General features: G+C 39.0%; 1 long non-coding RNA gene across 1 annotated transcript in view; it reads right to left on the bottom strand.

Moving 5' to 3' along the window:
* Nucleotides 1-6,940: 6,940 nt before the first annotated feature.
* Nucleotides 6,941-25,710, bottom strand: part of LOC138168683 (uncharacterized) — a 23,210-nt gene continuing 4,440 nt past the window's right edge. The window contains exon 3 of the long non-coding RNA XR_011170184.1: nucleotides 6,941-7,168. This is a non-coding gene — a long non-coding RNA (uncharacterized lncRNA). The remainder of the gene's footprint in view (nucleotides 7,169-25,710) is intronic.

Below are 25,710 nucleotides of genomic sequence, written 5' to 3'. Positions count from 1 at the left end.
TGTTCTAAATGCTCACCACATTTTTATTCTTTCTTCTAACTTGGAATAAATTTTGATCTTTGCTATTACAAGATGATGAGCTGACTATACACAACTAGCTGTAGTCAATTCAATTTTACATCAATCAAAAAAAACCAATCCAGTATCTCCTGAGTTTTACCAAAGAAAGAATTCATGTAGGTATGAAATTTGTTAAAGTATATATCGATTTATTTTCTTTTTAAAAATCTTTTTTCTTTATTAATTTGTTTGTTTACTTTTAGTTTACAAGATTCAGTTCAACAATTCCTTGAGTTACAAATTTTCTCCCCTTCCCTACGCCTCTCCTCCCCCCCCCCCCGCCAAATACTTTCACATTAGACATTAGCCAGGTTATAAAGAAGTATTGTATCAGATGGAATGAACAATGGGAAAGAGGAAACAAAACCAAACAAGAAAAAGATCAGGTAGTTTGCTTCAATCTGGATTCAAACTCAGTTCTTTCTAGTTCTTTCTCTGGATGTAGCATCTCTCTCCATCAAGAGTCTTTTGGGGTTGACTTATAACCCTGCATTGCTGAGAAGAGTCCAGTCTATCAAAGTTGGTCATCAAACATATGTTATGTTTGTAATTGTGTACAAATTTCTCCTGTTTCTACTCTTCTTACTCAACATCAGTTTGTATAAGCCTCTCCAGGTAAATATGAAGTCTATCTGCTACTTGTTTCTTATAGCACAATAGTGTTCCATTACATTCATATACCACAACTTGTTCAGCCATTTCCCAATTGATGGGCACCCCCTTAATTTCCAATTCTTTGCCACCACAAACATCAATTTACTTTCAACATCTTATCTAGTTCTTCATTTAATTTTTCTACATATTCCTCCCCTGCAATAGCCATTGGTACATGTTACAATTACCTTTATATATATATATATACACATACACACACACACATATATGTAATGTCCAAGTGCTCATTATGAAAACCGAAGTCTGAAATAACCAAATATTCCATGGCATGATAAATCTTGTTGCCACAAATAGATGCATAATAGAGTTAACTCCACCAATTCCCTCTACTTCCCTACACCTGCCCCCTTTTTGCTTCTTCAAGGAGGTCTTGTAAATCATGCTTCCATTTAGCTTCAAATTTCTTTTGCCTTCTTGTTTCATTTATAGAGATCATATCAAGATTGAGACAATTTAGTTCCTTTAGTAGTGACTCATTGGTCACTAGACAAAAATCTCACTTTTTTTTTTTTGCTTTTTTGGAGGGGGAAGTCAGGGCAATTGGGGTTAAGTGACTTGCCCAAGGTCACATGGCTAGTAAGTGTTAAGTGTCTGAGGCTGGATTTGAACTCAGGTCCTCCTGGCTCCAGGACCAGTGCTCTATTCACTGTGCCTCTTAGCCACCCCCAAAATCTCACATTTAGAGAGCCAACAGTGTAATTAATGTTTTTATATGGCCCAAAAATAGTAATTCTTTGTAGCTTTTGTCCCCTTGTATGCTGATTTGCCATTGTTATAGGAGAATCAAAAGGGTATTGACAACAACTGGAGACTATTTTGTATTTTTCTTTTTTCCATAAGTTGCTCTGGTCAAAGAATTCACCACATAGTGGCCAGCCTATTGAGATGGGCTCTTCCATGCTTAGTTCAGTTGGTCCTTAGAAAGCAGTCCTTCTTAGCATGGTGGAACATGCCAATTTCATCAGCATAGCCTTTGAGAATACAGAACCACCTAAAATGCGGCCTCAGAGTAGGATTTGTTGAGCCTGATTTTTACCAATTAGATTAAAAGCTCCCTAAGGGCAAAGACTAACTTGTAATTTTATTACTTGTTTTGGTTTATTCTCAAGTGTCTAGCACAATATTTTCATGTGAAATATTCTTTTAAATTGCCTAGTTAATAGAAGTTAATTGTTTAAATATATTGTACACATAGATTCAAAACTAATGTACTCATCTTTGATTCTTCTGTCTCTTTCATCTTCTTTATTTAAAAAAAATCAAGTCCTGTGACTCTCTTTTTGTAATAATTTTTCATGTATATACTTCCCTTTCTATTCTAACTCCTACCAACCTAATCTCTTGGATACCATTGTCTCTTATGTGTATTACTGTGTCTCCTAAATTGCCTTCTTTATCTCCTATCTCTGTGCTACAGAGGTCTGTCATCCTGTACTTTGGTGTGAGGGCTCGCCAAGCCCTTTTCAGGGCTGCTTGTTCATACCTTTGGTGTCCACTGGTATTTAACTCTCACCTATGGCTCCAAGATCTAGCATGCACAGTAGCCACACCCTGGTAAACTGCCTCAGCAGACAGGCTAAACCAGGTTGAGGGTAACCACTGGGCCACAAATCCATTGGTGAGTTAGGGCAGTGTCTACCCCAAGCATGTGAAAACGTCCCTTGGTGGAATGGGCACATGAGAACAATTTATTCCAAAGGCCATGAAGGCAACTGAAGCCGACACTGTGGCGTGTTTAGAGCTTGATCAGGCATCAAAGACACCAACATCATCATTAAGATCAGAAAATTATGGAGAGGACTGCACAGGATGGGAAGAGACAATGATCTCTGGAAGAGAGAGTGAGGCTGCTGATTTTATGCAACACTTACATCAATTCACGCTCAAGTCAAAACATTGCCCCATGAGGCCACTGATCCTCTCTGAAAATGAAGGACAAAAAAACAAACAAAACATCATCACTACCAGAGTGATCTTCTATTTTTGTCATGTCAGTCTCCAAAAATTCCAATGACTCCCTAATTGCCCTCAGAATAAAGTTTAAACTACTTAGCCTGAAAATACCCACTACAGCTTGACTTTATGCTATCTTTTCTAACTCTACCACTAACCATTGCCATACAGAAAAGGTTTATTCTAGTTAGAATACTATACTCTGGATTTGTTCATTCCTTCCTCCATACATTTACTCTATGTACCTCTTCATCTTTCCAACTCCTGACCATTCTTTAACATCAACCTCAACTCAATTTTGCTTGGGTCATAAAATTTAATGCCTTTGGTTGTGGGTATATGATTCATATATGTGTGTGTATGTATGTATTATATATACACACAAAAAATGTTTTTTTTTCCTATACATAAAGAGGTCTTATTCGAAGGTGGCTCAGACTTAAAAGGATTAGTTTTCCACTAACTTTGCAGTGGTCCATAGGAGACTAAGGGTCTTGATAGATAGCTATGAAGTATCCATTTCACTGTTTCCTATCCCTTGGACCACAGAGAGTGGGTAGACCAAAGCCTACCTTTTCATTAGCACATGGAACCTACAGCAGCAAGAGAACAATAACACACAGGATTCTTTAGATTCACCGGAGATTTCTCCCATTCCACCCACTTCTCCTTTCCAAGACCGCAGAAACTAAACCAATATTTATGACAGTAACCCTTCCTGGAAGGGACATGATTCTGGAAAAGGTCAAGAACAGCAGCTACCCTCCAGGAAGATTCCTCACATCTTTTGAGGTGGCCATAAAGACCTGGTGCTGTCTGTGCCGTGATGTACATACCTTTTTTTTTGGTGACCAATTTGAAAAGTACCCCCAAGCTTGTTTGCCTTGGCTGCCTTCAAGGAGCAATTGGGTTTCTGCCATGAGGTTTGTATTCTTATAAACCTTGAGAGAGTAGGCATAAGAAGGTCAGACATTTGGTTTAATTAAACTGATTTTTAGGTTGAAGCTAGCTTTTGAGACCTTCGTGGGTTTGACAGAAAATAGAGCAAGTCAAGTCTGCCTGTTTCCTGTGGCAGATAGCAAGCTTCCAATCTGAAGTGTCCCAGCATTAGGTGGAGAAGCCCTGATTTTACATTACCCAGGATCCTGTCCACCTCTTTAGCTGCAAGCCTTCGGAATGCTGGCACTGTTTCAGAAGGCCTCTGAAGATCGTTTTCCCCTGTTTTCTTTCCACGACCTTCTGTCTCTTTAATGCCAGTATAAATAAGAGAGTGAAATGGCTTTAGTAAGAGACCTCCCTCAAAATATGTTTGCGGTCATGCACTGAGGACAAAGACTCTTCGTTCATTTTAGCATCGCTTTCAATTCTTCCATTTCCCCCACACCCACACCCCCTTGTGACTTTTACAAGTGGTGTTTTTAGAATTATAAAGTCTCCCCCACATAGGATTGTTCATTGAGGTAGAAGGCAAAGACACTTGTTTTCATTGGAGCCACTGACTCTTTTCTGTAGTGAGAAAAAAAAAATCACCTTTTTCTCATTAGATGATGGAGTTCTGTGAACATTTTTCTTAGCTATCATGTATTCTGGGGTTTATCATGCTTTACACACACTCTCTTCTTCTCTGTCTCTCTATCATCGTCTCTCTCCATCTCTCTGTCATTATCTCTGTCTCTGTCTGACTCAAGAAATTTTACTTCCTATTTTCACTGTCAGTATTCTAGTTCAGTCTACAAGTACTGATCATCTGGGTTACTGCAAGAGACTGAATTATTCTCTATATTTTTTTCAAGTACATACATTTATTTAGACTCCCATTAACTACAGCCATGGCTGCCAAGATATTTACAGTTAGGGACAGGGGCAGTGAGTCTATACAGAGGTCCTCTCCAATTTTCCAGTCTTAAGGCACATCTCTGATTATGCTGCTCTTCTAACATGACTGGAACAAATCGAACCAACATTTCTTAAGCTGGCATTCAGCACCTCTACTCTAGCCCCTAATGAATGTTTTCAGCTTTATTTCCTACTAGTCCCCTCTATATATCCTACATGACTCCAAACCGACTACTCTTCACTCCCCACCGATAGCCTTGTATTTTTCTGAATTCATTTTTGTTTATATCAAGCTCTCTACTCTACTTCCCCTTATCGAAATCCTACCAATTTCTCAAGTCTTCATTTAAATGCTACTCCAACAGTAAGAAATCTCTCTTCTCAGTGAGGTACAGTGGCAAGAGATCTAGTGGTCAAAAGATCCAGGTACATGCCCCAGATCTGCCATTTAATACCTGTGTGACTTGGGGATGTTTCTTAACCCCTCTGGTGCTCCAGAGTTTGGGATAGGTAACCTGTAAGTAATCTTTATGTTGGAATTTTGTTTTTGTTTTTTCACTTTCCTAGAATGGTTGATGACATTATGCCTTGAATAGCACTTCTCTTACTTCTCTTACTGTAAGTTCTTTGAGAAGACAGATACTGTCCTGTATGTCTTTGTACACTTCATAGTACCAAGCATATTGTAAAAACTCAGATAATTGGAGATGCATGGAAGAATAAATGATGGCTCAGTTTCTCTCATTCAGCCCCTACCTAGGGGAATTATTACATAACCTGAAAATAATACCAGGCCAACTCACGCATCAATAAACTACCTACTGGATGTTTCCATCTGGCTTTTCCATAGCCAACCCAAACTCAACATGCTACAGACAGAACTCAAAAACTTTTCTTCCTAAACCCATCCCTCTCTTGAATTTTTAATATTAATGAGGACACTGCCATCCTCCCACTCACCAGGCTTACAATCTTGGGGTGATTGTTGATTCCTCACTACCATCCCAAATCAGTTGCCAAATTTTGTCACTTTTATCATCATATCTCTGGAATATGTTCCTTCCTCTTCATTCACACAGCCACCACCCTATTCCAGGCTTTCATCACTTGTCTGGACTATTGCAGTGGCTTCCCATTTAGCGTCCTTGCCTCAAACCACTCCCTACTCCAATCTCTTCTACTGAGAGGAAACCTCTCTACAGGATGGGACTTGGAAACAGAAAAATCTGGGTTCAAATTCTGCCTCAGTGTGTGTGACCTTGGGCAAGTCCATTACTCTTTTTACCTCAGTTTCCTGTAAAATGAGTCTGTTGGTCTCAATGGACTCTAAAGTTCCTTAATGATCCATCCTTTACACAGTTACCAACACATTTTCCATAAGGCCCAAGTCACAGTCTTATAATCTGTTTCCGGAATTAATTTTTATTCTTTATTTTGTCCAAGTGGTCTGCAGTAAACTTAGATTGCTTCTTTGTCCTCTTTTTTGGCCTCTATTCTTTAATACTATTGATCATTAGTGAATTAAAATTAATTAATTATAAATATAATATATTATGTTTATATAATCATAATATATTATATAAATATGTCATATTTATATTTTATATTTACTATATAGAATATATTATATAATAAATATAAAGTATATAATAAAATATAGAAATATTATATTTATATTATTATAATTTATTCATACTAAGGCCTCAGTAAACATCTTAATAGAAGTAGTATGCCATAGTGGGCTCAGAGTCAGGAGACATGGGTTCAAATCCTGCTTCCAATATATCCTGGTTGTATGACCCTGGCAACTTAACTAAGTCTCCCCCAACTAAGACTTTTAAGTTGCAGAGAAATTATAATTCTGCATGAGTAAAAGAAGGTCCTCATCACAAGTTTGCTCTACTGATTAACTCACAGACCCATTCCAGAAAAATAAAGACAAACAAACAAAAAACATAACTACATGGCTATTCAACTTCTCCCTTCAGCATATTCTGCTCCTTTGGAATAAAATACACCTTTATAGAATAATTTTTCAGCCATATATCTCACATCTCGTCAAGTCTCTGTGATACTGATGAGGCTAAATCTGCTTCTGTGTTTTAGGATCCTTAATTCATCTTGCATGTGACTGTATTCTCCTTAAGGGCAAGGTCTAGTTCACTTTTTTCTTTTTATTCCTAGTGCTTAGCACAGTGCCTAGCACGCAGTAAATACTTAATAAAAATGACTGATGGATTCTTCTTCCTAAATTATAGCTACTCTTTGTGGAATCTGGCCTGGCATATATTCTTATAGCAAAATATTTTTTGGCTCATGTTCTTAAGCAACTTTCTCCTTTCCTCTTCTTTTTCATTTTAAAGTCTTTTATTTAGATTTTTAAGTCTCTGGGCAAATATATTCTTCATAACCTTTGTTAGATGCACACTGCCCTTAGCAAAGATCCCTACATTCATATGTGTTATAGTCAAGAAATTAAAATCTTACATTCCAGAGATAAGCTCCTATCCAATTCTTCACTTCCAAAATCTGTCTTCCTCCTTTGAAATCTTTCCTTTATTTGGCACAGGCATGCAAACATCACTTCTATTCATAATAATTTCACCAAAGCAGAGTAGACAAGACTATCATGGAAGACTCCTTCCTTGTTAAAGATAGAAGAAAGAGAGTGATAAGGAATTTTTAGACATATATTATTCCTTTCTGCATCTTTGGATGAACACAGAGACACCAAAATAGTTTGAATGAGCTACTTAAAAAATCTCTATGGTTTTTAGTGGGTTTGCCCTCCCAATCTCTTTGTACCTTCCCTCCTTCCTAGATTGAATCCACAGCAGCTATTATAGTTTTCATTGGTCTGAGACAGAGGTGGAGGGGAACACACGTGACCTTGAGACCACAAATTCCCCACCACTGGCACTCTGAGAGACTTTTACCCATTTTATGTCATGGACCCCTTTGGTAGTCTGGTGAAGCCTATGGACTCCTCAGAATAAAGTTTGTTGACTATATTCATAATGGAAGTAAATATTCAATGTCAGAGATCAGTAAACACAAAGATGTAATTGCTCCCCCTACCCCATTCAAGTTCACTGATCCCCTGAAATCTTTCTACAGATACTAGACCCCACTGGGGTAGGTGGACCTAGGATAAGAACCTCTCACTTAACATGATGTGATAAGATCAGATACTATATATTCTAAAAACCCTTTAGGCTGTAAAAATCCTTCTGCAATCTAGACTATCCATGTAATAAATATGGCCAATTTAGGCTGGTGAAGGGAAGACATTAGAGGGGGAATTGGTTTAAAGAGAAAAGTCTTGAGCTTTCCTTAAAATGATAAGAGATATTTATCAAAAAACATTAGCAAATATTATCTATAATGAGGATAAACTAGAAGCCTTCCCAATAAGATCAGAGATGAAGCAAGGAGACACTTTATCACCACTATTATTCAATCTTGACTAGAGATGCTAGCAATAGCAATAAGAGAAGAAAAATAAATTGAAGGAATTAGAATAGGCAAGAAAGAAATAAAACTATCACTCTTTGCAAATGATGCTTCAAAATCAACTAAAAATGTTGAAATAACAACTTCAGCAAAGCTGTGGGATATAAAATAAAACCATATAAATCATCAGCATTTCTATATTTTACCAACAAAATCCAGCAAGAAAAGATAGAAAAGGAAATTCCACTTAAAATAACTGTAGAAATAAAATACTTAGGAGTCTACCTGCCAAGAAAAACTCAGGAACTATATGAACACAATTAGAACGCATTTTTCAGACAAATAAAGTCAGATCTAAACAACTGGAGAAATATTAATTGCTCATTGGCAGACCAAGTCAATATAATCAAAATGAAAATTCTACCTAAATTGATTGATTTATTAATTACCATGCCAATCAAACTACCAAAAAATTCTTTTATAGAACTCAAAACAAAAAGTCAAGAGTATCAAGGGAATCAATGGGAAAAAATGTGAAGGAAGGTGGCTTAGCAATACCAGATCTCAAACTGTATTACAAAGCAGTACTCATTAAAACACTCTAGTACTGGCTAAGAAATAGTGTGGTGAATCAGTGTAATAGATTAGGCATACAATACATAATAGTAACACAGAGACCATAGTAGTATACAGACCATGGTAATCTAGTGTTTGATAAACACAAAGATCTAAGTTTTGGGGACAAGAACTCACTCTAACAAAAATTTCTGGGAAAACTGGAAAGCAGTTTGGCAGAAACTAGGTTTAGACCAATATCTCATACCACATACCAAGATAAGGTCAGAGTGGGTTCATGTAATATCATAAGCAAATTAAGGGAGCATGGAATATTTTACCTGTCATATCTATGGATAAGGTGGGGATTTATAATCAAGCAAGAGATAGAGAGCATTATAGAATGTAAAATGTGTAATATTGATTACATTAAATTAAAAAGTTTTTATACAAACAAAAGGAATGAAGCCAAGATTAGAAGGAAAGCAAAATATTGGGGAAAATCTTTTTGCAGCAAGTTACTGTTATAAAGGCATCATTTTTCAAATAATCAGAGAAAAGAGCCAAATTTATAATAATATGAGTCATTCCTCAATTGATAAAATGGTCAAAGGATATGAACAGCTAATTTTTAGAAGAAAACAAAATCAAAGGTTTCCATAGTCATATTTAAAAAAATGCTGTACACCATTATTGATTAGAGAAATGCAAATTAAAACAACTCTGAGGTACCACCTCACACCTGTCAGATTGGCTAATAGGACAGAAAAGGAAAATGACAAATGTTGGAGATAATGTGGAGAAATTGGGACACTAATGCACTGTTGTGATAAGTGTTGTAAACTAATCTAAGCATTCTAGAAAGTAATTTGGCACTATGCCCAAAGGGCTGTAAAACTGTGCACACCCTTCGACCCAGCAATACTGCTACTAGGTTTGTATCCCAAAGAGAAAAATCAAAAGGAAAAAAAAACCATATGTGCAAAAATATTTATAGCAGTCCTTTTGTGTGGGGGCAGAGACTGAAATTGAGGGAATGACCATAATTTGGAGAATGGCTGAACAACTTGTGGAATATGATTGTGATAGAATACTATTGTGCTATAAGAAATGACAAATAAGATGCTTTCAGAAAAACCTGGAAAGACTTAGATGAAGTGAGAAGAACCAGGAGACCATTGCACATAGGAACAGTAATATTGTATGATGATCAGCTGTGAGTGACTTAGCTCTTTTCAGCAATACAATGATCCAAGACAATCTCAAAGGATTTATGATGAAAAATGCTATCAACTTCCAGAGAAAAAACTGATGGAGTCTACAGATCAAAGCATAATCATTTTTACTGCCTTTATTTTTCTTTATTTTTTTTGGTCTGTGTTTTCTTCTACAACATGGCTAATATGGAAATATGGTTTGCATGACTGCACATGTGTGATCTATATCAAATTGCTTGCTGACTCAGAGAGGAGGAGAGAAGGGAAGGAGGGAGAGAATTTGGAACTCAAAATTTTGAAAAATGAATGTTAAATTATTTTTACATGTAATTGGAAAAAACAAAATATAAATTTTTTTAAAAGAGATAAGTCCTGACTTCTCTGCTACTGTGTTTTGTTTTGTTTGACCAGTACCATTATGTTCACAGGGAGTAGAAGCTTTATTGTTATAAAGTCTAAGGTGCTGTCTCCTCTCTGTTTTTTTTTTACCTAGTCTTAGGATTTCAATATTTCAACAATATTGAATTGATATTGCACAACTAAATGTAACTTCGGCAACTAGGAAAAAATGCAAGTTGTATTTTGAGTGCCACCATTCCTATCCCATGCCCTAATCCAGAGCATAACTCCTTCCCCAGTGTTCAGCCCCTAAAATAGGACAGAAAAGAACAGAAATGTTAGAAAAAGAAAAGCAACCTTGGCTTCACCTCACTGCTAAATGGAGTGATCTCTCACCAGGAGACCCAGTGATTGAGGAGCTAGAGGAGTTGCTGACTTTTGGGGTCAATTCAGGGCTCTTGACCTTCCCTCTGGGATGTGATGTTAATGATTTCAAAAGGACATATGAGTGCAAAGTGTTATTAATCTAGTTAAAGACTCTCAGAGAACACTGAATAGCAGAGTACTATTTATGCTACCATCCCCCCGCGCCCCAAAGAGGCCCCTTTTGGCATGGTACAATGGAAAGGGTGCAGGGTTTCTAATCAGAGGACAGGATTCCAATTCCATTTCTGTCCCTAACTACCTGTATAACCTTGGCCAAGTTACTTCAACTATCTAGGTCTTACTTTAATAATAATAATAAGGATTATTTGTAAAATGAGGGGGTGGTACTCTTTGACTTATAGTATGACTTCTAGTTCAGCTCTTTCCCAAATGTTAAAAAAGTTCAAATTAATAGCACAGATCAGATGTGAGTAACCTGTGTGTTCCAGCCTCTTCAGGGGGCCTCAGGATGCCCTTTCTCACATCCTCATTTCAACAAACACAAACTGGGATGTGGGTTTGTTTTCTCTATCGATATAGGCTGATTATTAATTTGTGAAATGATTCTGGTTATTACGGGGTGTTGTGTAATATTTCTTATTCCTTTTCATTTAAATACCAAAGTAATAGCTGTATCATAGTTCCAAAACTCAACAAAATGTCCCATTCTCTTAAGTGGATCTACTGCAGTGCAAGAGAGTGCTATGAACTAACATTTTCACACATGACTTGAATCAAAAAAGTGCCTAAATCATAGTTAATGCACGCTCACTTGGAAGATGAACTAAAGTCAGAGGGAATAGTGCTGGAATCAAACATCAAGGGTTTTTGGTGGCATTTTGTTGTTGTTTATAATAAGCAGATGAAAGTCATTACTTTTTTTTGCTTCTACATAAAATTTAAGTAATTATGCAGAAATGCAATTTGTATGTCTGTGTGTGTATGTGTGTTCCTTTTATAAATATGGTTTATAGAGAGAATACAATCTTTTTATTCATAAACTATTTACATTATACATAAAAGTGTGTACTTCCACTGTACTTAAACTTTAGCCTGATGGGCCTTCCAAAAGTCACTGTAAGGCCTTCTGTTGAAGAAAATATCCTTATATCTAGCCCAGACCATGTCATCCTTACTTTTATTTCTCTATAAATAAAATCATTAAACTTTAAGAACTTTCAGAATAAGTTCTGTGTGGATCCCACTACTGGGCTGGAGGAGGTCAGTGACAGAAATAAAGGTGCCATACATAACATAACATTCATAGCCATGCTCTTTCTGATGGCAAAAACAAATTTTACAAAAGCCCAACCTGGAAAGAAAAAAAACTAAACAAAGTAGGTACCTATCAACTGGGAAGTGATTGAGCAAATTGTCCTTTATGAATATAATGGAATGTAATTGTACTTGGAAGACAGTGAGTATGAAGATTTCAGAGAAATCCAGGATGACTTGTATGAACAGATGCATTAAACATAATGATTGTACTGACATAAAACAAAACTGCAGAACTCAAGTAATGTGATTACCAATCTCTACTCTAAGGGACTGAAGAGGAAACATAACGTTCTCCTCTAAAAAGAGGGGATAGATGTGAAATCAGGCAATTCCCTATACTCTTCTATGACTCAATTTTACCATCTGGAAAGGGGTCACTGTCCTGCCTAATAGCTCCAGGATATTTGAAAGATCAGTTAGAAATGTTGAGAAAGCTTCTGTTCTAATGAAGGTATCTCTTTAAGTAAGAAGTCCATAAGTGTTTATATAGCTCCATAGTGAAGAACACAATAAAAGTCAAGCTATGTAACTGCCAAGCATTTGTTTCCCACATAAATTTTTTTTAAAAATGTATTTATAAGCATTTATTGAATTCCTCTCATGAGTTACCCCATATACCAACACCTGGATAGAACAGATCTCTCCTTCTGAATTGATATGCTTTTTATCTTATATTATTACATCCTTTTCTTCTTTTGCCAGTAGACAAGAACTTTAACTGGGTTGGAGAGGGCACGTGTGGTAGGGATATGAAAAGTTAGGGAAGCAAAGAAAAAAAAAAGAAGCATGAGGTCAAATTTAAGTGTTTCCTGTTGTCAAAAGCCTCATAACTGAAGCCTTCAGTGAGGCATTTAAACACTTACTTGCAATGACTTTTGAGAGAGACAGAGACAGAAACAGAAAGAGTCAGAGATACAGAGACAAGAGGCAGAGAGAGTGATAACAGAGACAAAGACTGAGGAGGGGAAAGGAAGGAGAGAGAGGAAAGGAGAAACAGAGACAAACACAATTATGGGTCAAGTGACTTGCCCAGGGTCACAGAGCCATTAATATCTGAGGCTATATTTGAACCTAGGTCTTCCTGATTCCAGGCAAGTCCAGCATTTAACCCTGGTATATACCTTACTTCTGTTTATAAAATAGGGATCTGGTGCTATTGGCAGTCCTCAGCAAAATAATTAAGAGGGGGGACATAAAAGCTTTCTAAGTAACTGCAATGTTAAAAGATTGATGCTATAAAAAACAAATACAGAATAGTTTGAAAGCCATTGTATGCCCCAGGAACAGAACCTTATTCATTCTGTAATTGTCCACATTGAATTCTCATTAATCCAGTACTGAAACTTTTAATACTTCATAAGATTTCAGCATAGAAGAAATCATTTCTGACCAGAGATTAATACCACATCACTGCTGCTATGGATTAAGGACACCAACACTTTCTCTCTCTCTCTCTCTCTCTCTCTAGTGGGTTGAGTAATTGTGATGACCAAGCTTGGCTTGAAAAGATGACAAAAAACTACTTGTTCCTTTTTGTTGAATATGTTATAGTAAAGCTTCCTTTCATGTATGGGTTCTAATGGGTGACCAGTGAGGTCTCTTCCAATTTCCATGTTCCATGTTTCTGTGATTCTTTGCTAGAGGTGGGGGACTATGGGTGCAGAACACCACATCTATTGTCAGCTTTGATTAATGGGCCCATTTATTTATTTATTTATTTTGCTGGACTTCTTACCCCTCCACCCCCCCTTCCTTTTTATTCTTTGTATGGGGGATGGATTTTTGAGTAGGGGAGAGGGAGGGTCATGTTTGGAAATTAAGGTGATGAAATAAAAGATAGTGATGATTCTTTAAAAATAGAGTCTTGGTCATACTGCTTTAAATAAAAAGGGTTGTCCTATCCCTAAAAGAAATGTTAGTTTCCAAACTATGCCTGAATCTGACCATCTATGGTACAGTCCTATGTAAAACTCATTCATCCCTTGGCACAAGATCCTTTTTTCCTTGTCTTTTTGGCACATCTTTCCTCCTTACCACCCCAAATTCCTGTTACTTTGCTTCCCAGCCCTGGAACTATGGGCTAGCTTCTTCTTAGGGAGCACAGAAGGGTTCAGCTGACATTTTCACACACATTCTCAATACTCCTGACCCAGGGACTAATCACTCCTGTCTTTCTATACTTAGTTTAACTGTTCACCTACTAACACTAAGAGTGTCAGCTGCCAAACCTAAGACCCCCTTACTCCCCCATTTTAGTCTAATAGCTAGAAGCAATACTTTGGGAGTTGGTAGTGGTAAAGTGGCATGCCCCTTTCTCACATCTCACAACTGAGATGGTATTCCTAAGGGAAACTGGATAAGGAAAAACAAAGTCTTTGAGCTTCTCCTTGAAGATGGAGACCTTTCTTTTCCTGATCTTCTTCCCTTTCTCTTCTAACCTGCTCCCCCAACCCCTATCCTGCCACAAACAAACACTCCAATTTCTGCAGTGCCTTTGATACTCATGGTTAAGCCCTCTGGCAGCAACACCATACTCCCAGTGCCCAACTACTGGGACATTTGGTGGCTGCCCCTGTTACGTACCTGATTCATCCCTATGCCATTTTGCTAATCAGCCTGGCTATATTATTGTGAAGTATGAAGTGGGAGAGTTTTGAGACCCAGAGAGGAAAGGCCCCTAAAGCTGGGCAAAATGCTCTGGCAGGAGTTCCTTTGGAGGGGGAAACAGTCTGTCATCTTTTGTCTCCCAAGGCTGCTAGAGAAAGGAGCCTGTCTTCTGCCGGGATCTGGGGAATGCGTTAAGCTTGTAAATATTTTCTCTTTCTCTATCCAGGCAGCCTTTGGGAGCTGTGTTTACAATCTTAGACCAATATTCCTCTGTCCCACAAGAATCTGGATCTTAATCTATTTCTCTTCTCAAACACAAGCAGTTGGAGATCGTCCTCTTCAGAGCCAGTTAAACATGATTTAAAAAAAATAATTAAATCCTTAAGCTTCTCTGCTGTGAGGCAGCTCAATGGGAGAAGCCCTCCACAGATTAGATTGGTCTAGAATGCCAGCAGCTTTCAGATTTTTGAACCGATTTGTCACAGTGGTTTCTGGGTTAAGCCCCAAAGATGCAAAGAAGGTGATTTCCTAGGAATTCCAAAGCTTGCAGTGGCCTGGGATTAGGGAGAGGCTTTCCCACCCACAGGGACATTCTTTGTTTCTATGTGACTGTGATGCTTCGTCCACACCCTGGCTTTCTTGCCACTCTGGGCCACAAATGTGACAGTTTTTCTCCAGTATGAACTAAAACATCTTCATTTGAACCATAGCATTATGGTAACCCTCTGCTTAAATTTCAGTAGGATTCTTCCCTATTTTCCTCTATTTTTCTGCAAGCCACATCTCCTTAGTCTTTTGTCTTTGGTTACATTCCTTTGATCAGTTGGTAATGAGAATTTTCCCCCTTCCTCTTTTCATCATATCCTTTGTGATTCCTCCCCACAGATGGCCAGAGTCAAGACAACTGCACATCAGGCTGTTTCCCTGAATTTGGGGCTCATAACAGATATTAGAATACGTTTTTGATGTTCATGTTGAGAGAGTGGGTTGGGATAATTGTTTCAATCTTTTATTATCCTCTGCTTAAGTCTCATAAACTCTCAGAGGACAGATACTTGATTGGTACATGCTCTGTTAGGTGCTACATAAAACTCTGAGGTTAACTTTGACTGGTTAGAGACAAGATGTCATCCTAAATGCTTAAACTTGTGCTCCATGTGACACGATATCCTTGGACTGGTGGACGAAACCAGAGCGCTTCTGGGTTCTGAAAGGTTGTCAAATGTCAGAAGTAAATAGGTGGCCAAGGAAAACACCTTCTGAATCAGCTGAAGTGCTGCCTAATTTGGGCTCTTGCAAAGTTATGAAAAAGCAGGATTTTTGACCAACAAAGCTCTTTAGCATCTCATCAACTTTTAGTTTCTTTGTCCTGAGATAGAGGAAGAGAAACTGCCTGAGGTGTTGCATGAATTTTGCTTCTATTTTAAGACAGTACAGGAAAAGGTGTCAGGGAAAGGAAGTTAGAGAGGGGGAACATAATGGGTAAGGATGCATGCTGAGGGTCTGTAACTGTATGACTTCACCTATTTCCCTTCAGTGATTGTCGAAATGGTGGCATGGAGTGAGGAACATTTGGGGGTGGGGAGAATTCATTTGAAAGTGGCTGGATGAGAGTTGTGAGCAAAAAGTTATGAAGATCTGGGTCAGGGCAAACTACAACATGACCAAAAGGCAGTTTCAATTAGCAGTCCTCCAAATATAGCAGAGGTTTGCCAATTTGCAAGCTAGGTCGAGGTGGCAACACTGAGCAACCTAATAGGAGAAGTTGGGTGGTGTTCTTGCTGCAGGATGAATGAGGTCATCTCCAAGTCTGACTCTTGTGTGTGACTTTGGGCAAATCATTTAACTACTCAAGGTCTCATTTCTTTATTTGTGAAGTAGCAATGACAATAATCCCTATCTCCATCAAAGGGTTGCTGTGAAGATCAAATAAGATAATGTTTTTGAAAGCACATTGAAGAAAATAAAGTGATCTATGCATGCCAAGTATTATTACCTCTCCCCCCACCTCCAACCTCCACCACTGCAGCTGCCCTCACCATAGGCTTCCCATTCTCTCCCCAGAGTTAATTAACATTTAAAAGAGAATTCCTTTGGGTAATCAACTTAGCAAAGCTCAGTCTCTGGTTTTCCACTATCATTCTTAAAAATTACAGCTGATTCCACTTTGGAATATCAATCCTGAATTATTGGCACAGACTGTTGTAAGTCAAGATCACTGACAATATGTAGGCAAAATTCTCATAGAACGTGTGCACTGAACAAGTCTTATTTTTTTTTTAATTTTGCATGTGTCTCATCTCTCCTACTAGGCCATTACCTCTTTGAGGACAGGGAAAGGTGTCTTACTTATTTTTGTATATCCCCTAATAGCTAACATAGGTCTTTCCAATTAATAAAAAGTTGTCCAATAGGGGCGGCCAGGTAGCACAGCGAATAAGAGCACCGGCCCCAGTGTCAGGATGAACCTGGGGATCGAATCCGGGCTCAGACACTTAGCACCCACCCAGAAACACCTGGCCATGTTACTTAACCCCAGTTGCTTTAAAAAAAAGTTGTCCAATAAATGAATGTACATACAGAAGCAGGTGCATGCTATAATGTTTGATAATTGTTATTAGATGGTTATGATACGATATTAATGGATTTAAAATGAGAAGTTCTAGTTACTTAAAAAAATGCCCTCGAAAGCTTTTCCTGCAGCATGATCTCTTGAACCAAACTGTCTGTGCACACATTAGTCATTGCTTGGGGGTTGAAAGAATTATGGAGTGTGAGGAAATTTCCAGGTTACTGGGATAACATGAAGTCAAGTATTCTCCAACTACTGCTCTTCTGATGATTTATTCTATTTCTGAATTCTTATTGGACTTAGAGCCACTTTCACCCAGCTGAGCCTTCACCTCCCATCATGTGGGCGTTTTCTCTCCTTAATTGTAAGCTTCTTGAGAGCAAGAAATGTGTCATTTATTCTTTGTTTCTCTGACATGCCCATCATAATACCATCCATGTAGTAACGGTTCAACCCTCCCTTCTTCCTATCTCTTCTGTTACTATCAAGGACTCTCCCATCCTCCTTGCAACCTAGGTATCATCTTCAACTCCCCCCTCATTCTCACCTGTTTCCGGCCCCCACACCCACCCTCTACATCCACTCTGTTGCCAAGGCCTGGGGATTTCAGCTTTGCAACGACTCTTGAATATTGCCCCTTCTCTAATACTGTCACTACCCTCGAACATGCCTTAGTGACCTTGTAGCTGGACTATAGCAATAGTTGTCTAGTTGACCTCCCTGCCACAAGTCTCTCTCCACTACAGTTTACCCTTCACTCTGTTACCAAAGTGATCTTTCTAAAGCACCAACCTGACCATGTCACATGTCTCCCCCTCAATAAACTCCAATTATTCTCTATTACCTGCAGATCCAAATATAAAGTCTCCTGTTTAGGGTTCAAAGTCCCTGCCCCTCCCTCCCTTTGCAGTTTTCTCCCACCTTACTCTGTGGCCTGGACCTCCTTGCTGCTCCTCCCACGAGACCCTCTACCTCCAGACTCCAGGCATTTTCATGGGCTATCTCCCATGTCTGGAATGCTTTCCCTCTTCATCTCCACTTTCTGGCTTCTTTCAAGTCCCTGCTAAAATCTTACCTTCTATAGGAATCATTTCCTAATAATAGTCTTTTCCCTTGGTTGACTTGCTCCAATTTGTCCTGTATATAGCTTGTTTGTGGGTAGTATTTACATGATTTCCCCATTATTCTGGTACCCCTGATATCAGGGACTTTCTTTTGCCTTTCTTTGAATCACCAGTGTTTAGCACAATGGCTGACACCTAGTAGATGCTTAATAAATGTTTATTGATTGACAATGATTCAATTGGGCAGCCAGGTGGTGAAGTGGATAGAGTACTGGGCCTGGAATCAGGAGGACCTGAGTTCAAATTCTTACTAGCTATGTGTCCTTGGGCAATTCACTTAACTCTGTTTGCCTCAGTTTCCTCATTTGGAGAAGGAAATGGCAAACTACTCCAATATCTTTTCCAAGAATACCCCAAATGGAGTCATAAAGAATCACACATAACTGAACAAATGATTCAATAAATGCCTGTGGATTGTTTGTAAATTTAGTAAACTAACATTGCACTGTCCAAGATGGCATCTTAGATACTCACCTTCCAAAGAGCAAAATCAAGACTTAAAAACTAATTATGACCTGATTATGGCCTACCTTTTGTGGCACCCTCAATCCTATTGGATTTAATGAGGTTAAATTTCACTGGGCAGAAATGATTCCCAGAACTAATCCCAGAAATGTGGATATGGTGATAACTGCATCGTGATCAGGTGACCTAGGCAGGCAGTATGGAGAGATTATCTTTGTATTCAAACCTTCCACTGTAGACCAAGCCAGCCCCTACCCCAACAGACATTCCAAAAGGAAAAGCTGTGTTCTGGGATCTCTTACTTGAAGCCTTTTTATGTCATGCACCTGTTTGGCCATCTGAGAAAACCTCGGCTGCTTTGGAATAGTGTTGTTTTAAATAATGATTGAAGGAAATGCTAAATTTCAGTCAGAAGTGAGGAAAAATAAAGATGTATTTTTTTTTCTGATCCAAATTCATGGACTACTTGGTATCTATCCACAGATCCCTTGAGGGTCTATGGACCCCCAATTAGTTTAAATCACCATAAACACATACTTGAATTATGTTTATGTGATATTGTGGCTCTAAGCTTTCTATTTTCAACTCTTAAGTGTTTAGTATAATCCAACTTGGCTGAACTGGAGTGGACAAAAACACAATTTTGAGTTGTCAGGTCTTCAGAAGGGAGAGGGGAAAGATCGTACTAGCAGCCCTGCCCACCTAAAGAAAAAAATGTCAGTTTGGTGACTTTTGGTGTGTTGTGTTGGCTTTCCAGTGTGCCCTTCATGTGCAGATATGGTGGGCTGCTTTGTGGGCATGGTTTCTGCTTAAGGTAAATTGGCCTGGGAGAAGGGGCTTGAAGAGGTGTGGGGGGAAGGGACTGAAGAAAGATGTGTGTGGGAGAAGGAAGAAGGAGAGTGTGGAGTTGGGTGGGTCCAGCAACAAAATGTGGCTTTCATTCTCAACTTGGGACAGCAGCTGGAGATATGCAGATTTGCCTAGTGACACTTTGTTGTTATGACAACTGTTTTTCACCAGACAAAGTAACTCCAAACAGGGGTCCAAAGTGTGAGTGACAGATCAGAGCTGCTGTCGATGGTAAGCTTTAGTCGGCCCCCACTTTGACAGAATTATAGCTCTTTCATCTCCAAATCCTCCCGATTTCAAGGGTCCTTAGGATTTTAGAAACACTTGTGGGGGTTTCCCCCCTTTTGTTTTGTTTATCAAATTGTGATTGAAAATCAGAATTATACTGTTAATGTTGGGATCAAAATAAAATAAAAAATCTTCATATGCAGGAAAGGGAAGATGCTGTTTTATGCATTGAAAAGGAATACATTTTAATGCAAATAGTTACTAAGGAAGTTCAGTTGTATTGATGTTTAATGTTGTTTCTAATAAAGCATTTAATAAAGAATGCACTGTCTGGCTTCAGAATGAGCTTGACTTTCTTAAGCAGGTAGCGTTACTGCTTGTGCTTTATTTTGATGCATATTAATAGGCTTATCATGAATTTACTCACAGTTCAGAAACCAGCATGTTATGTTTGGTATTGAAGGTCTCCTATCATTTCACTGGTCTACCACTTGCATTCTGAATTTCCTCTTAAATAACCTTAATTCAATTCCTCAAATTTAATTGGGTAAAAATATTCATCTCAAAATGTGTTATAGTCATTTTGTTTCTACTTTTGGTATGTGTCACTTTTTTTTTATTTTAACCTCTGGCTCAACTTCTTGTCTTCTTAGGGTCTTTCTCATTCTCCTCCGCCTCTCCTTTTCCTTCTTTGTTGTTGTTTCTCTGCTTCACCTTTCTTTCCCTTCTCCTTTGTTTTTATTACCCTGGTTCCCTATGCTCTCAGGTCTTCCATTCCCTTAACCCTTTCCAGGAGGTAACCAGAGTTTCTGTCTTTTAAAATGATACCATCCAAACTTCATTACTGGATATAGAATAAGAAGTGGGCACAGTACCTGGTATATAACCTTGTGGAATTGCTGGTAGATCCACGGGACCTGGGGTATTGTGTCAGCTATATCAAATTATCATGTATTATCCAAGATTCATTCTGAGGACCCTGGCCTTTGGGAGGAATGTGTGAAAGGGTGGGGATAGGAAGGGGTATAAGCTCCCTGTTCTCACATTCTTTGGCTCATTAAACACCCAACCAGCACTCTGGGGAAGAATTGCTAAGATCTTTTAGACTTGGGTGTCCCCAAAAGGGGAAATATAAAGGTACTTATTGTGTAATATGACTCAAGTATGGGACAGGTAATTTATTCCTATACACAAATGCTAAACAAAGGCCACTCACAAGTGTATATTTGACAAAAAACAAACTTAAAACAGAATACAGTAATTTAGCTTGTAACTACTGTTACAATCTACTGGGAGGTTGACATAAATCTCATCGGAGTATAAAGTAATATGCAGGAATAATGATTAGACATTTTATATTTCATCTATGGGGCAACTAAGTGGCATAGTGGATAGGGTGCTGAGTCTAGAATCAGGAAGACTCATCTTTATGATTTCAAATCCATCCTCAGACCCTTACTACTAGTTATGTGACACTGGGCAAGTTACTTAACCCAGTTTACCTTGGTTTCCTTGTCTATAAAATGACCTGGAGAAGGAAACAGCAAACCACTCCAGTTTCTTTGTTAAGAAAACCCCGATAAGGTTGAGTCAGACATGACTGAAAATGAATCAACAACAACAAAATATTTCATCTGGATTTTGTGATGTCTAAGCAAGACCTGACAAATACATGTCTGTTGTTAAAATTGCTAGGTTTGAGCTGAAGATCTTGTTGGCCATCCTCTCTCATGGAGAAGCTTCTGCCACCAGATAGCTCCAACCTGATGGGACCTGGGGCATCATCCCATGGCTGAAAGTCGGCCCCAAATGCACCCACATGGTTGAATAGAACCAGAAAGGGCAATTCCAAGCATGCTGTGGGAGTAGAGGTGAGAGGCTGCTCTATCTTCATTCCCCTAACTCTGGTGACTAGTGTTGCTATCTTTTAGACTAGAATCTGTTCTTTCTCATTCTGGCACCTCACACTGACTTATGCCTGAGAACCCAACAACTGTCTTTTTGGCTTCCCTTAACAGGCAGCGATGTATAAAAGGCAGGAAGAATGTTGGCTTTCAAGTAAGAAAACCTTAATCGGAATCCTGGCTCTTCCATTTGCTGAGATGTGAAGGAAAAGAAAGCTTTAAACGGGCAGAGATAGGAGGGAGTCCAGTCCAGGCCTGGGAGTTGGCAACTCAGAAATGAAAAAACCTCAGGAAGACCCAGCATTGCTTGGTTAGAACAGAGAGTGCACAATGGAAAGAAATGTGAAATAAAGCTCAAAATATAGTTTGGGACCAGCTGTAGAGGACTTTACACATCAGGCCAAGGAATTTTGTTTTTAATCTGACAGGTAATATGGAACCTCTAAAGGTTTGTGGGCAGAGGCATGACATGGTCACACCTGAGTTTTAGGAAGATGATGTTGGCAGTTATGTGAGGGACAAACTGGAGAGGAGAGAAGAGGTACGCAAAGAGCCCAGTTAGGAGGCTCCAGTTACTGTACAGGTGAAAGGTGATGCAGGTCTGAATTAGAGTGGTGGCAATTTGAGTGGAGAAGAGACAGATATGAGATGGGTATTGGTAGAATCTACAAAATTTATTAGCTATCAATCTATCAATAAGCATTTATTAAACTGTTCCTGTATATTAACTAGAAACTGTGTTAAGTACTGGGAATCCAAATTTTAAAAATGAAATAACCCCTACTTTCAAGAATTTTATACTTTAGGGGTGGGGGGATAATTAGTAAATGGGGGAGGGGGAGGAAAGAGAGAGGGAAGCATTAAAGATAACTCTGAGGATGGTGGTGGTCTCAACAGAAATAGGCAATTTGGGAGAGACACAGAGAGCAGATAAATTTGAATTTGGACACATTGAATTTGAGAGCTAAAGGGACATCCATATGGAGGCATCCAACAAATAGCTGGAGATAAAAGAATATACTCCAGGGGATATCAGAGTTGAATAAATAGCTACGGGAGTCATCTATTCAGAGGTAACAATTGAACTAATGGTTTAATCTCTGAGAGAGAGAGAAAAAGAAAGACAGAGACAGAGACACAGAGAGACAGAGACAGACAAATACAGTCAGAAAGACAGAAAGTGATGGAGGAAGAAGAAATAAAGTAGTCGGAGAGGACTTTGGGCAAAACCCACCATTTTGGGGTAGGAGTGAGATGAAAAAGCAGCAAAAGGTGATTGAGAAGGAACAGGGAGAAGGGTAGCAGAAGAATGAGGAGAGAATGCTGCTATGGGAACGAGGAAAAGAAAAAGTAGCCAGGAAATACTCCATGGGGATCAATGATGTCAAAGATACAACAAAAAGCCACCAGATTTACAAGTTTAAGAAATCATTGGTGACCTTGGAAAAAGCAGCTGAAATAGAGTGCTAGGGTAAGGAGGAAAATTACAAAGTGTTTCTCAGGAGTTAATTGGGTGCAGAGAATAAGAGGGCAGCTGATATAATCTTCTAGGGGTTTACCAACGAAGGGGAGAATAATATATAGGACAACAGTGTGAAGGGATGTCAGCGCTGTATGAAGACTTGTATATATTTTTGTTTTATTTATTTTGTACATTTTTAACTTTTAAGAAGGCAGTAGGGAAGGAGCCAACAGATAAGGAGAGACTGAAGATAAGAGAGGGGGAAGGAATGACTGATGGAGTGAGTTTCTGGAAGAGATGGGAGGATATGGGTTTAAGGATACAAATGGAAGGGTCGGTTACTAATGAAAGGGGCTGCCTACTAATGCTCTGATGTTGGAGTAAATGAGAAGAGGATGAGTGAGGATGTAGAGGTTGTAATGTGAGGAGAGGTGAGAATGCTTATCACAAAATGGTCTCAGTCTCTGAAAAGTAGGAAGTGAAGGCATCTGCTGAGAGAGAAGAGGGGTTGGGGAAGAAATTAGGGACCAAAAGAAAGAGAAGGTTTGTAATGGCTACTGTGGGGAGTGTGAGAGAAAGTACATCAGAGATAAATAAAAGGATTTCCATGCAGCAGAAGGCACTTAAAATTAAATAACATCAACTTGTATTAAAGTCGGTCAACATACTTTCATGATTTTTTCTTATGCTATCCAGCAACTCCAGAGTTGGAATGGAGCAGGCAGAAGGTGAGGGTGGTCAGGATTGGAGATTAGAAGGTCATAAACAGTGGGAAAACAATGAGGTGAAGGATTTAAGGAAGGAGGACAATTAGATGCCCCCTTGAGTTGGGTAAGTCTAGGGTTGATACTGAGAAGGAAAAGAAGAAAGACCAGAATGAGTGTGATGAACCTCAGACAACAGGGAGGGCAGTGGATCAAGTGACAAGTGATCACAGGTTTAGTTGTGATGGAGAAGAAATAGCAGGTTTCAGAGTGTGGCAGAGACAGGTAGAAGGACAAGAGATTAAGATGAGAATTAACAATTTCAGAGCTGGAGTAATGGTGAGGCTGAGGTGGAATGGACAGGGAAGTCAGGGCAGTGAATTTATAAACTGGGTGGCTTAGGCCATTAGAGGGACCACTGAGGTAAACATTTCTCTCTTTGTAATTGCTGACTCTCTGTAGGTTGTGGCAAGCATAACACCATTGGATTCAAGGCATTCAACTTCTTTTCAAAAGTCCAGAGAAGGATCAGGTATCTAATTAAAAGACAAACTGTTTCCAGACGCATTGGCTTCATAAGAATTGCTGCCCAATCCAAGGCTCTCATCACTTAACCACAAAACAACAACAAAAAATCTACAATTCCTTGTGCAGACTGCTAACATTAAATATTTATTCCAATTTCTGAGGTTCTGATTTCCTTCTAGGTGACATAGCAGAACCTGAAGGCTCAGAGAAAGAGAGAACAAATCAGGGATGGTCCAAGATGCAAAGGATCCTTGGTCATCTCTTTGCTGCTGGTGTAGTCATCAGGTTTGTTGAGAGCGTGGGAGTGAGGGCTTCTAGCTGCCATTTCTAAGAACTTCTCTGAGACTTCCCCTTTCCTCTCCCACCCCACCTGATAGTCTTTTTTTTTTTTAAGCAATTGGAGTTAAGTAACTTGTTCAAGGTTACACGGCCAGTTATTTTGTGTGGGTATTAAGTATATGAGGCCGGAACCAATCCCAGGTCTCCCGACTCCAGGGCTGGTGCTCTTACTCACTGCGCCACCTGGCTGCCCCTCCCCTAGTCTTTAATATACTTAAACTTGCTATTCTTTAATCATGAATCTGCTTTCAATAAATTATGAGGAAAATAGATTTGGACCCTCAGGTTAATTGCACATCCTTTTTTGGGTCTGTGATCAACTATATTAAATGAGTTCTACTCTTTCTAAGAGAAGCAAAGGGAAAAAATCAGAGGATCATAGGTTTGGAAAGAGAACAGACCATGGAGGTCAGCAAGTTCATGATACAATTTGGAGAATTTTGCTTGCTTTTCAGAATCCAGAAAGGATAATGCAGTAGACTAGGTCTCCCAATTTCCAGAATTCTATGTGGAAATAGAGACTCTGGTCTGTAGTAACACTTGGGTCATAGGAGCTGTGATACAGTGGAAAGAGAACCAGATCTGAATTCAGATTCTGAATGCTGTTCTTAGCACCTGTGTAAGCTTGGGCAAATCATGTACCTTCCACCCGCCCCCTCAATTTCCACACCTGTAAAATAAAAGGGTTGGGATAGATGGCCTGGGAGATTCCTTTAGTTCCAGGTCTGTGATTCTATAAATATACTCTCTGAACTCTCTGCTTGGAGCCTGCCTGCTTAGCTATCCTTGGCAGGATCATAATTATCAAGAGACAATGAGTTAGCTTCCAGCTATTTGGAATGGAGAAGCATAATGATTTACTCTTTTCCCACTTGGCTTTAGCCAGAACAAGAAATCTAAAGAAAGGGGCAGATCAGCATCTTCTTGCTGATGGGGCAGGCTCTCTGAGATTTCAAACTTAACTTGTACATTATAAAGGGAGGGGGAAAGCACCTCTGCTGACCCTACGATCTGGCACAGATCTTGGAATGACGGTACAATGAAGTTGCACTCCATCCTCAGAAGGTGAGGAGCTGGCATGGATTCAAACAATACAGAATCTATCTAGGAACCAGTCAAGTGACCCAATTAAATGT

Source organism: Petaurus breviceps, unplaced genomic scaffold, assembly GCF_028583685.1.
Source record: "Petaurus breviceps papuanus isolate PSGF00001 unplaced genomic scaffold, PetGlider_PUasm1.0 37, whole genome shotgun sequence".
Taxonomy (NCBI): Eukaryota; Metazoa; Chordata; class Mammalia; order Diprotodontia; family Petauridae; genus Petaurus; species Petaurus breviceps.
The sequence above is the reverse complement of the archived record's forward strand: the minus strand, read 5'-3'. Positions and strand labels throughout refer to the sequence as shown.